This window comes from Notolabrus celidotus, chromosome 2 (assembly GCF_009762535.1).
Source record: "Notolabrus celidotus isolate fNotCel1 chromosome 2, fNotCel1.pri, whole genome shotgun sequence".
Classification (NCBI taxonomy): Eukaryota; Metazoa; Chordata; class Actinopteri; order Labriformes; family Labridae; genus Notolabrus; species Notolabrus celidotus.
Genome location: NC_048273.1, coordinates 2,317,575 through 2,329,295, shown reverse-complemented (window position 1 = coordinate 2,329,295; position 11,721 = coordinate 2,317,575). Strand labels below are relative to the sequence as shown.

The 11,721-nt window shown below is 39.5% G+C and overlaps 1 protein-coding gene across 1 annotated transcript in view; it reads left to right on the top strand.

Moving 5' to 3' along the window:
- The first annotated feature begins 2,621 nt into the window (after positions 1-2,621).
- Positions 2,622-11,721, top strand: part of ptprsa (protein tyrosine phosphatase receptor type Sa) — a 290,186-nt gene continuing 281,086 nt past the window's right edge. The window contains 1 exon segment of the mRNA XM_034711280.1: positions 2,622-3,127. The gene's annotated coding sequence lies outside the window, so the exon portion shown is untranslated.

The window sequence follows — 11,721 nt, the reverse complement described above, 5'->3', positions numbered from 1 at the left end:
TGTGACATTTGAGCTGCGGCGCTGAATAGTGAGATTAATGATGATGCAACAGGATGAATAATGGCTAGTTCTTAATGGATACTTCTACGATGGTAATCTAAATATTCCCCCTCTTCAAATATCTGAGTTTATATTAAATGTTTCACTATGAGGCTGATTAATACTTTGCAGAACTAGTCTTTTAAGGCAATGCAAATGCATGGGACTCTCCTTTTTAATATATTTTGTGCATTAGAGTGCATGGTGTGAGACGTTCAGTCTGTGTAAATAAAAAGGAAACTGCATTTTTAAAATAGTGCATATTTGTATTTAGCTTTGAATAAATTCTGAACATATCAGAAAAAAAACTACCTAATTTTTTTATTTTGATATTTTTTTAAATATTTAATTTGCATTTTTTTAGTTTTCTTAACATATACACATGCATATTATTTTTCATTTTCCTTAAAGAGTAAATATTTCACATATTTCTAAATTTAAAGGATTAATTTCCCCCACTCTGCAGTGAGTTCTCACTCTAATTCTTAACAGACACTTCTAGGATGTTAATCTAAACATTCCCCCTCTTTAAAAATCTGATTCATGTATTACTTTTCACTATGAGGATGATTACCATGCTGCAGAACTGCTGCATTAGTCTTTTAAGTCAATGCAAATGCATGGGACTCTCCTTTTTAATATATTTTGTGCATTAGAGTGCATGGTGTGAGACGTTCAGTCTGTGTAAGATAAAAAGGAAACTGCATTTTTAAAATAGTGCATATTTGTATTTAGCTTTGAATAAATTCTGAACATATCAGAAAAAAAACTACCTAATTTTTTTATTTTGATATTTTTTTAAATATTTAATTTGCATTTTTTTAGTTTTCTTAACATATACACATGCATATTATTTTTCATTTTCCTTAAAGAGTAAATATTTCACATATTTCTAAATTTAAAGGATTAATTTCCCCCACTCTGCAGTGAGTTCTCACTCTAATTCTTAACAGACACTTCTAGGATGTTAATCTAAATATTCCCCCTCTTCAAATATCTGATTCATGTAATACTTTTCACCATGAGGATGACTATCATGCAAAACTAATCCCTTAGTCCTTTAGGTCAATGCAAATGCATGGGACTCTCCTTTGTAATATATGTTGTGCATTAAAGCACATAGTGTGAGATGTTCAGGAAGTTGTAAATAAAAGGAAACAGCATTTTTCAAATGGTGCATATTTTTAATTAGCTGTGAATAAATTCTGAACATTTCAGAAAAAAAAACACCATAATATTTCACATATTTCTAAATTTAAAGGATTCATTTTCCCCACTCTGCAGTGAGGTCTCACTCTAATTCTTAACAGACACTTCAATGATGGTAATCAACATATTCCCCCTCTTTAAATATCTGATTCATGTAATACTTTTCATTATGAGGGTGATTACCATGCTGCAGAACTGATGCATTATTCTTTAAAGTCAATGTAAATGCATGGGACTCTCCTGTTTAATATATGTTGTGCATCAGAGCACATAGTGTGAGATGTTCAGGAAGTTGTAAATAAAAAGGAAACAGCATTTTTATAATAGTGCATATTTTTATTTGTCTATGGATACATTCTATTCCAAAGTTTCTTTATTGTTTTTTTTTATGCACAGACAAACACACAGTAGGTTTTGTGACATGTAGTAGTTGGAACAGAGTTCTGTGGATGATGTTATAAAACACAATAACAAAAAACACCCTTAAGATCCCACCCGCTCCCATAACACTGAACACTTCACACACACCTCACATCCATACCGACATTAACAAGGAGGAAACAGACCAAACAAATACAAAAGAGCAGGATCATTTAAATAGATTAGAGAGAGCAAGATCACACAGCAATAGTTGATTGGCTATGAATACATTCTGAACATTTCAGAAAAAAAACTACCTCATTTTTTATTTTATTTGTATTTCTTTGAATATTTTATCTTTAGATTTTTTGCTCTTTAACATGCACACATTTTTTATTTTTTTTAAAGAGTTAATATTTCACATTTTTCTAAATGTAATGATTAAGAATAGAATAGAATCACCTTTATTTGTCATTGTCAGGTGTACAATGAAATTAGAAGTGCTGCTCTTTAAGGTGCATGTTATAAATACAAATAAATAAAAACAGGTAGAAAATCTGTAAAAAAAAAATATATAAATATAGAATAATATAAAACAAATGTCAAATATATACAGTCAGGTTGGGAGAAGAGGTATTTGGGTTTAAGATATTGCACATTATGTGAAATTTGTATTGCATTGACATGAATATTGTTGCACAGTTACAAATATAAATATTAACTTTACAGATAGATTCACTTTCCTCACTCAACACCCCTCCTCCTCTCTTTGTCATTGCATCACTCTGTCTATCTCCCTCCTCTTCCTTTAGTTGCACACATTTATAAAATATAATAAAATAAAACATCAGCCACTGCAACTCGTTTCATTTCAAACCCTGCAGTGTTGTGATATCCGACAAAAAAAAACCCGTACTTGAACGCACCAGCTGCTCAGATTTACGAGTCAGCTGAAGTCAAAGACTCGAAGTTTATGAGGCGGCATTGAACGCACCACGAGGCTCCGTGTTTTTCCCTGCAGTGGAGAGGAGGGAGTAAAAGGGAGTAAAAGGGAGGGGGGGTATATCTGACTCCTGTCTCCCCACCCCCCAAAGCCCGTACGAGGTGGATTTGGGGAAGAAAGGAACCCAAACCTGGGACGTGGAGATAACGAGAGTCTCCCATAAAGAGGTCTACACTCGGAGCTGCGCGCACGGCGGAGTCGCGCGCGGATTATTATTGGCTGTTTTATTTTTCCTTCTTTCACTGAGGAGATCCGGACCCGGAGATCCAGACCCGGAGCGTCTCATGTAGGGGAGAGGAACACAAACACCCGGGGAATAAAAGGAGGGTTTTATCCTCTATAGTGACTTCTTCTTCTCCTCCGTGGAACAGAGTGGGATATATAACGGGCTTTCTATCTCTGGGGTTCTAAGGAAATGAATCCACACACTCACAAAGAGTACGGATTTTAAAAAAGCTGTCCCCCTTAAAACCAAGCAGGGGGTAGGATCAGGACTACTTTTCACCCGACGTTCAAGTAAGTGCCAACTTCTCCTCTGCGCTTCTCTCCAAGTGTCCAAACGCATTCTGGGTGATTTCACATGTTCCAACTTTATCCAAAAAAAACCCTTACTGTTCCTTTATTCTAAGGAAGTCTTTATTCTACTGGGTGTCTCGTTGTTGAGAGCAGACGTGGATCATCTGAGGAGGAGAAGAAGAGGAGATAGCACCCCTCTCTTTCTCTGATTGTGTTTTACGCAAACTTCCCCAGCTGTACTTTTTGGAGTAATTAACCAAACGTTGTAAAAGCTGCAGATTGTGTTTCCAAAAACAAACCTGCAGCTCTTCCTTTGTGATATTCTGGTTAAAATGTTCTTTATTTGTCGTTTTAAAACATCAAAGTGTGCAGCTTTGGTCCCTGTGTGTGCATTTTATACAGTCTATGGTGCATGCTCTGCAGCTGAGATGCATTAAAACCTCCTTCTCTAATGTTATTCAGACTCCACTCTGATGTGAACACACATGTGAATGCATCCCTGTAAGAGTTCTTGTAGTTGTTGTAGTTTATTCTACTGGGTGTCTTGTTGTTGAGAGCAGACGTGGATCCTCTGAGGAGGAGAAGAAGAAGAGATAGCACCCCTCTCTTTCTCTGATTGTGCTTTAAGCAAACTTTCCCAGCTGGATTTTTTGGAGTAATTAACCAAACGTTGTGAAAACTGCAGATTGTGTTACCAAAAACAAACCTGCAGCTCTTCCTTTGTGATATTCTGGTTAAAATGTTCTTTATTTGTCGTTTTAAAACATCAAGGTTTGCAGCTTTGGTCCCTGTGTGTGCATGCTCTGCAGCTGAGATGCATTAAACCTCCTTCTCTAATGTTATTCAGACTCCACTCTGATGTGAACTCACATGTGAATGCATCCCTGTAAGAGTTCTTGTAGTTGTTGTAGTTTATTCTACTGGGTGTCTTGTTGTTGAGAGCAGACGTGGATCCTCTGAGGAGGAGAAGAAGAAGAAGAGATATCACCCCTCTCTTTCTCTGATTGTGCTTTAAGCAAACTTTCCCAGCTGGATTTTTTGGAGTAATTAACCAAACGTTGTAAAAACTGCAGATTGTGTTACCAAAAACAAACCTGCAGCTCCTTTCTCCTGATATTTTGATGCAAATGTTCTTTATTTTTCGTTTTAAACACCAAAGTTTGCAGCTTTGGTCACTGTGTGTGTGTGCATGCTCTGCAGCTGAGATGCATTAAACCTCCTTCTCTAATGTTATTAACCCTCCTGTTATGTTGCGGGTCAAATTGACCCTTTTAAAAGTCTATTTTAGGCAGTATAAAACCAGCATAAAAACCTGGGCAGCATGTGACAGAAGAGGAGTCTCATGTTAATTTATCAACATCACCTCCATAAAAATAAAAAGATCCAACATTTAAAATAAAATAAACAAAAATCTAAGTCATGTAAAACTATTGTATTTATATTTAGGGCTTTCAAATGTTCATTAAAAAAGTTTTAACATTCATTTTAATGAAAAGTGAGTGAGTTATCCTCTTTGAACCATGATCCATGAGAATTAAAGAACACCAATGGACTAAATCTTGATTTAAATGGTTAGTAATGGAGTTAAAAATTAAATTGTGTATTGGGATTTTTTGGGGTTCTGACACTTTTGGATAATTGAATATGCCCCGGGTCAAATTGACCCAGAAACATTATTGCTGTTCCAGAGAAATGAACATAACAGGAGGGTTAAGACTCAACTCAGATGTGAACTCACATGTGAATGCATCCCTGTAAGAGTTGTAAAAGCTTCTTTTGGGACTTTTTTATGATGCATGTGAGCATCATTGATTCACTGCAGCCTAATTGGTTGGACATCTTTGTTATTCCTCCTCATGTGTAACACAGAAAGCTCTTTTAAGTTCTGCTCTGATGTTTGCAGAACTTTAATTTTGCAGCATCTCTCTCTTTCTCTCTCTCTCTTTGGGGCAATCTGCTGCCTTGAGAAGCAACTTCTTGTCTGATTGTGTTACCAAAAACAAACCTGCAGCTCTTCTCTCATGATATTTTGATACAAATGTTCTTTATATTTCTTTTTAAAACATCAAAGTTTGCAGCTCTGGTCACTGTGTGTGCATGCTCTGCAGCTGAGATGCATTAAACCTCCTTCTCTAATGTTATTAAGACTCAACTCAGATGTGAACTCACATGTGAATGCATCCCTGTAAGAGTTGTAAAAGCTTCTTTTGGGACTTTTTTATGATGCATGTGAGCATCATTGATTTACTGCAGCCTTATTGGTTGGACATCTTTGTTATTCCTCCTCATGTGTAACACAGAAAGCGCTTTTAAGTTCTGCTCTGATGTTTGCAGAATTTTAATTTTGCAGCACCTCTCTCTTTCTCTATCTCTTTTCGGGGCAATCTGCTGCCTTGAGAACCAACTTCTTGTTTGATTGTGTTCCCAAAAACAAACCTGCAGCTCCTTTCTCATGATATTTTGACTAAAATGTTCTTTATTTTTCGTTTAAAACCTCAAAGTTTGCAGCTTTGGTCACTGTGTGTGCATGCTCTGCAGCTGAGATGCATTAAACCTCCTTCTCTAATGTTATTAAGACTCAACTCAGATGTGAACTCACATGTGAATGCATCCCTGTAAGAGTTGTAAAAGCTTCTTTTGGGACTTTTTTATGATGCATGTGAGCATCATTGATTCACTGCAGCCTAATTGGTTGGACATCTTTGTTATTCCTCCTCATGTGTAACACAGAAAGCTCTTTTAAGTTCTGCTCTGATGTTTGCAGAATTTTAATTTTGCAGCATCTCTCTCTCTCTCTCTCTCTCTCTCTCTCTCTCTCTCTCCTCTCTCTCTCTCTCTCTCTCTCTCTCTCTCTCTCTCTCTCTCTCTCTCTCTCTCTCTCTCTCTCTCTTCGGAGTAATCTGCTGCCTTGAGAAGCAACTTTTTGTCTGATTGTGTTGGAAAGTTTAGATGCAGCTCCAGGCTACGACTCTGCTTCTTCTTCTTCTTCTTCTTCTTCTTCTTCTTCTTCTTCTTTTTGTTCAGGCTGGCTAACTTTACACTAAGTCAAGTGAGTCCAATTTGCATTGCAATGGATCTTAATTTTATCAGAACATTTAAGGCTGAACCTTCCTGGGGCAACACACATACACTCACACACACACACACACACACACACCCTCCCTCCTCTTTCACCCTCCCACCCCAGCAGCAACTGCAAGCCAAAAAAAGATTAGTAATGCTTTTCATTTGCAGGGGGGGGGCTGCTGAAGAGACGAGTCCACACGCTGGTGTGTTTTCGTTCTGGGTGTTAATCAATATCTCAGAGATATATCTTTGAATGCAGAGATCAGAGGTCAGGGTGAGGCAGCAGACTAACTCCTCCTCTCCTCTACAGTTCATTATTGTTGCACCTTTTGGTGATTCAAAATCAATCGTGCAATAAAACACACGTGCTCCTCAAAGTGCTGCACACTGGAAACTCTTAATTCCACCTTTTTGGTGGTAACAGCGAATCATCCGTCTTCCAGTGGAGCGTTCAATCAATCCGCCGGGCCGTTTAAATAAACCCATTCGTCTTCCGATGAGAGTCAGATGTTGATTGTCAGAAGCGAGAAGGAGTCTTGTCCTTCAGAGTAATTGGACAACACATACCAAGAGGCTGCGCATCAAGTGTGTTCTGGATTCTTAATGTGGCTTTAATTGAACAATTTATCACCCCTGATCACTGTCGAAGAACTCGCAGAGGAAAGACAAAAAAAAAAAGGCAATGAGAACGCCAAACATGAGCTGCGAGGCACAGCCGGCTGAGCGTGACCGGCGTGTCTGTCACCGCAGCATGAGGACCAGGCTGCTTTATTCAATTTCACTTCTTTATTTGTATCGCAGATCGATGCTTTTGTGAGTGGCGTGCTTGTGAGCGCTCGTAATGAATGAATAGTGAGAGAAGAAGAAAGAGGAGGAGGAGGAGGAGGAGGAGGAGGTGAAAACATTCCATCCTTGGAAACTTCTTTTATTGGACCAAACTTTTGATTTCTCCCCGGAGCTCCTCTCCCCACACACGGACGAGAAGCTAATTGAATTGTGTGCCCCGGATATGATGCTTTTTTCCCCCCCATGTACGGAGGTCTTGGAGAAGTGTCCTCCTCGGGGTTTTGAAATTCATTTCCTTGGCAATTATTACTTTCTGAGCTGTTTTTCCCTTTATTTCCCCTTCCTCAACAGCAGGGTGTATTCTCTCACTTTTAATGGGATTGGAAGAGAGAGAGAGATTCTAGATACACGTCACGCTCTTTGACTCTTCAGGAGTCTTCATCAATCAATCTTTATTTATACAGCACCAAATCACAACAAGTGTTCTCCTCAGACTCTTTCCAAACAGAGCAGGTCTACACCGTACTCAACAAAGACCCAACATCAAGACCGGATCAGATCCAGTCCCCTCTTCCAGACAGGACTCAGTCTGATCTCATCTGAATCCACCATGAGCAGAGCACTTTGCAGCATTTAGCAAGTTACAGTGGCAAGGACAAACTTCCTTTAACAGGCAGAAACCTCCAGCAGGACCAGACTCATGTTAGACACACATCTGCTGAGACCGTGTTGGAGAGAGGGATAGAGGGAGATGAAGAGAGAGAGAGATGATAGTGGGGAGACGGATAGTAGTAGTTGTAGCAGCTGGAGTCTGGCACGTCCACAGCAGCAGAGATCCAGAGGAACCTACGAGACAAGGGAGCTCAGGGACTCCAGAAAGGTCTAAGAAAAGAGAGAAGAGAGGGAGACCAGAAGAAAGAAAAAGAGGAGAAGAAATGGGGAAGGAATGACAGAAGGAAAGGAAGGGATAAGATAGAAAGAAAGAAAGAAAGAAAGAGGGAAGAAAAAAGAGAAAGAAGTATAGAGGACCGAAAGTAAGGAAAAAGGAAAGAAAGAAAGAAAGAAAGGAATAAAAAGAAAATTGAAAGAAAGAAAGGAAGAATTGAAATAAAGAAAGAAAGAAGTAAAGAAAGAAAGAAAGAAAGAAAGAAAGAAAGAAAGAAAGAAAGAAAGAAAGAAAGGATGAAAGAAAGAAAGAAAGAAAGAAAGAAAGAAAGGATGAATAACAGACCCCAAAAAGGAATCTACAGCAGAGATCCAGAGGAATCTACGAGACAAGGGAGCTCAGGGACTCCAGAAAGGTCTATGGTTAGTAACTTTAATGGGACAGGAAGAGTTAAAGTGAGAGACAGGCAGAGAGAGGAGAGAGAGGGAAAGACAGGATCCAAGTGTGTCAGTCTGAGCCTATAGCAGCATAACAAAAGCTGGTCCAAGCCTGATCCAGCTCTAACTATAAGCTTTATCAAAAAGGAAAGTTTGAAGCCTACTCTTAAAAGTAGAGAGGGTGTCTGCCTCCCGGACCCTGACTTATAGGTGATTCCAAAGGAGAGGGGCCTGATAGCTGAAGGCTCTACCTCCCATACTACTTTTAGAGACTTTAAGTGAGGACAACCTACGAGACAAGGGGGCTCAGGGACTCCAGAAAGGTCTATGGTTAGTAACTTTAATGGGACAGGAAGAGTAAAAGTAAGTGATAGAGGGGAGAGAGGGAAAGACAGGATCCCAGTGTGTGAGTCTAAGTCTATAGCAGCATAACTAAGACCTGGTCCAAGCCTGATCCAGCTCTAACTATAAGCTTTATCAAAAAGGAAAGTTTGAAGCCTACTCTTAAAAGTGGAGAGGGTGTCTGCCTCCCGGACCCTGACTGGTAGATGATTCCAAAGGAGAGGGGCCTGATAACTGAAGGCTCGACCTCCCATACTACTTTTAGAGACTTTAGGTACGATGTGAAGAAATACATAAACAGTTAAACTAAATACTTGATAAAGTCCTAAAATCAACGCTAGTGTTTCCTTCTCTGTGATTAAACCTTGATTTTTTCAGCATTAATTGACGCTGCGATCATTCCAAAGGGTAAACAATAATTAACAGTCATTGCAGTAATCAGCCAGCAGAACACATTTACTGTATTTGTCAAAATACATACAATGCAAGGCGGTTCGCCCGTTCCTCTTCCACCCGGGGCCTCGTTGGTTTTTATTCACATCCAAATTAGGAGCGTTTTGGTGGCATCAAGTGCTTTGCAATTAGTCACCGAGCACTTGACGCAACAACACAGTTAATAGCAGCTGCTCTGAAGTGACTGTCATCGCGGAGAGAGAAATGTGCGCTGTGCAGAGGCGCGGTTGCACTCACAGCTAATTGTGTTTATTCATTTTAATATCCTCCGAGTGCTAAATCAGTGCTCCTCCAGCGACACGAGGTGCAATTAGTCTGGCTGTGAAAATAGGAGGCAGTGTGTCTTATAAAGTGCCCCCTTCTCTCCTATTTGATTTGTGGATTAAGCATTCCTTTTTCCTTCATGTTTCCTTTACTGCTGCAGAACGAGGCTGCAGGAAACACACGTGAAGGTAACACGTAATAGATTAATGAGACACCGGGAAGATCATACGAGTGATGACGTGTGAGAAGAGCGGGGCTGGATGTGGAACTTTTGCAGCACAGCAGCCCCATGCTTTGTGTTTATGTTATGTAATGTAGTTCACTGCACTGAAGTTCATGTTGGAAACTCAGCTGAGTGACTGTCAGCGACTTACTGGAGCTTATGTGTTCAAACAGAACTATGGGACCTTAGTGTCCTAAGTTTTCTTCTATAGGTGCATTTCCACCAAGAGTTCCCCCAGAACTACTTCCCCCTGAACTAAAAGGTTCCTGGTCCCCCATTGTTGTCTGCGTTTCGACCGCAGGCTGAAGTCCCGGGGTAGATTGTGCAAATCAGGCCAGTGACGCACTACACCCCCAGACCAGTAGAGGGCAGTAACACAAAGAGGAATGCCATTCATCACAGATGACACCATAGAAGCAGACGGACAGGCAGGTATCATTATGAGAAACACAACAGTTAGCCTGTTAGCATGAAGAGACTCAGCTGGTTCTGTTTTAGATGGTGCTATATTTCATCACAGATGGATTCACTGAATCAACACGTGAGAGGAGATAAGCGCGAGTAGCAAAGACGTTTCAACACGGCTTTAAAATCCTTTGACACGACACCACCAGACCAGTAGAGGGCAGTAAAACAAAGACGAATGCAATTCATCACAGATGGAAAAAACAATGACTGTGAATGGTTTTTTGAAAATTTTGCAAAAAAAAATTGAAAAAAAAATTAGATTTTTTTTTTTTTGAAAAACATTTTGAAAAAATATTTCTTGAAAAAATATTTCTTGAAAAAATATTTCTTGAAAAAATATTTCTTGAAAAAACATTTCTTGAAAAAATATTTCTTGAAAAAATATTTCTTGAAAAAATATTTCTTGAAAAAATATTTCTTGAAAAAAAAATTTTGAAATTTTTTTTTTTGAATTTTTGAAAAAAAAATGTTTTACAAAAGAATAATTTGCAAAAAAAATGTTGACCAAAAAAATTGGATTTTTTTTTTTTGAAAAACATTTTGACGAAAAAAAATTGACAAAGTTGACCCAGAGCCTGAAGAAAAATTAATTTTCCTCAAATTTGAAATTGTGCTCCAAAAGCAGAAAAACATGAAAATAGAAAAGCGCGAGTAGCAAAGACGTTTCAACACGGCTTTAAAATCCTTTTGAACTCAAAAAGCCCTGGCAGAGATCGGCCGGTGTTCTGGTTTAAACGGCGACCCTGTTAACTGGAGACTCTCAGCCGGATGCATCCCTCATAAACGTCTTTAGACCATCATTAAATATCTGATGAGGATATTTTGAAATCTTAATAAAAACTAAACTAGTTTGCATTCCCAGGAACTCCCTCTGTGTTTCAACAGCTGTGTAAACTCCACAAACACTGACACGTTCAGCATTGCAGGCCCCACCCCTCAAAAGTCCCAGGACCTTTGAAAAGTACTACCCCCCTAGCAGGGGCTTTTTAGGGGGGAGAGGGATGAGCATGCATGTGGTAGATAAGTCATGGTAAATATTGTTAGCTTCCTACAACAATAAAAGCAGGAGTGACCTTTAGATATTGAGCTGAGATCCTCTCCAATCATAAAAAGTCCTTACTCCAGCCCTCCAGCCTGAGAGATCCTCTGTGTCTGGGATCCTGTAAACACACACACACACACACACAACGTGGCCTCCTCCAAACCAGAGAAGAGGGAAGAAAATGTGAAAAACCAAAATAGTCTTCTTCATGCCTCTGGCGTTTGGTTTGTTGTCTTGTCCCGTGTTGAGAGAAAGAGAAACCCCACAGACGATCTGCTTCTCTGGGTCTGTTTGCTGCATGAGACTGTGTGTTTGGAGTTTTGGACACAGGTCTGGGCAAGCGTTCAGGTATGTTGTTGTTTACCTTTACAGTCTGACTTTCTGCTCCAAACAGAACTCATCTTTCTGCACGGTGACTTGAAGTTTGATCTAAATGCAGCGGGCAGCTTTTTGTCTTTATCGCTGACGAATGCATATTTTTAACTTCCAATGCACGGATGGAAACCTTGCAGCCGCTCGTACGCCCCCCCCTTCCCCTTCGTTTGCAGGCTTTGTACTGTACGGCACTTTGGATAAGAACATCCAAACTTTCACTCGTCAAGACAAAAATAGCCAAAAGTCAAAGAG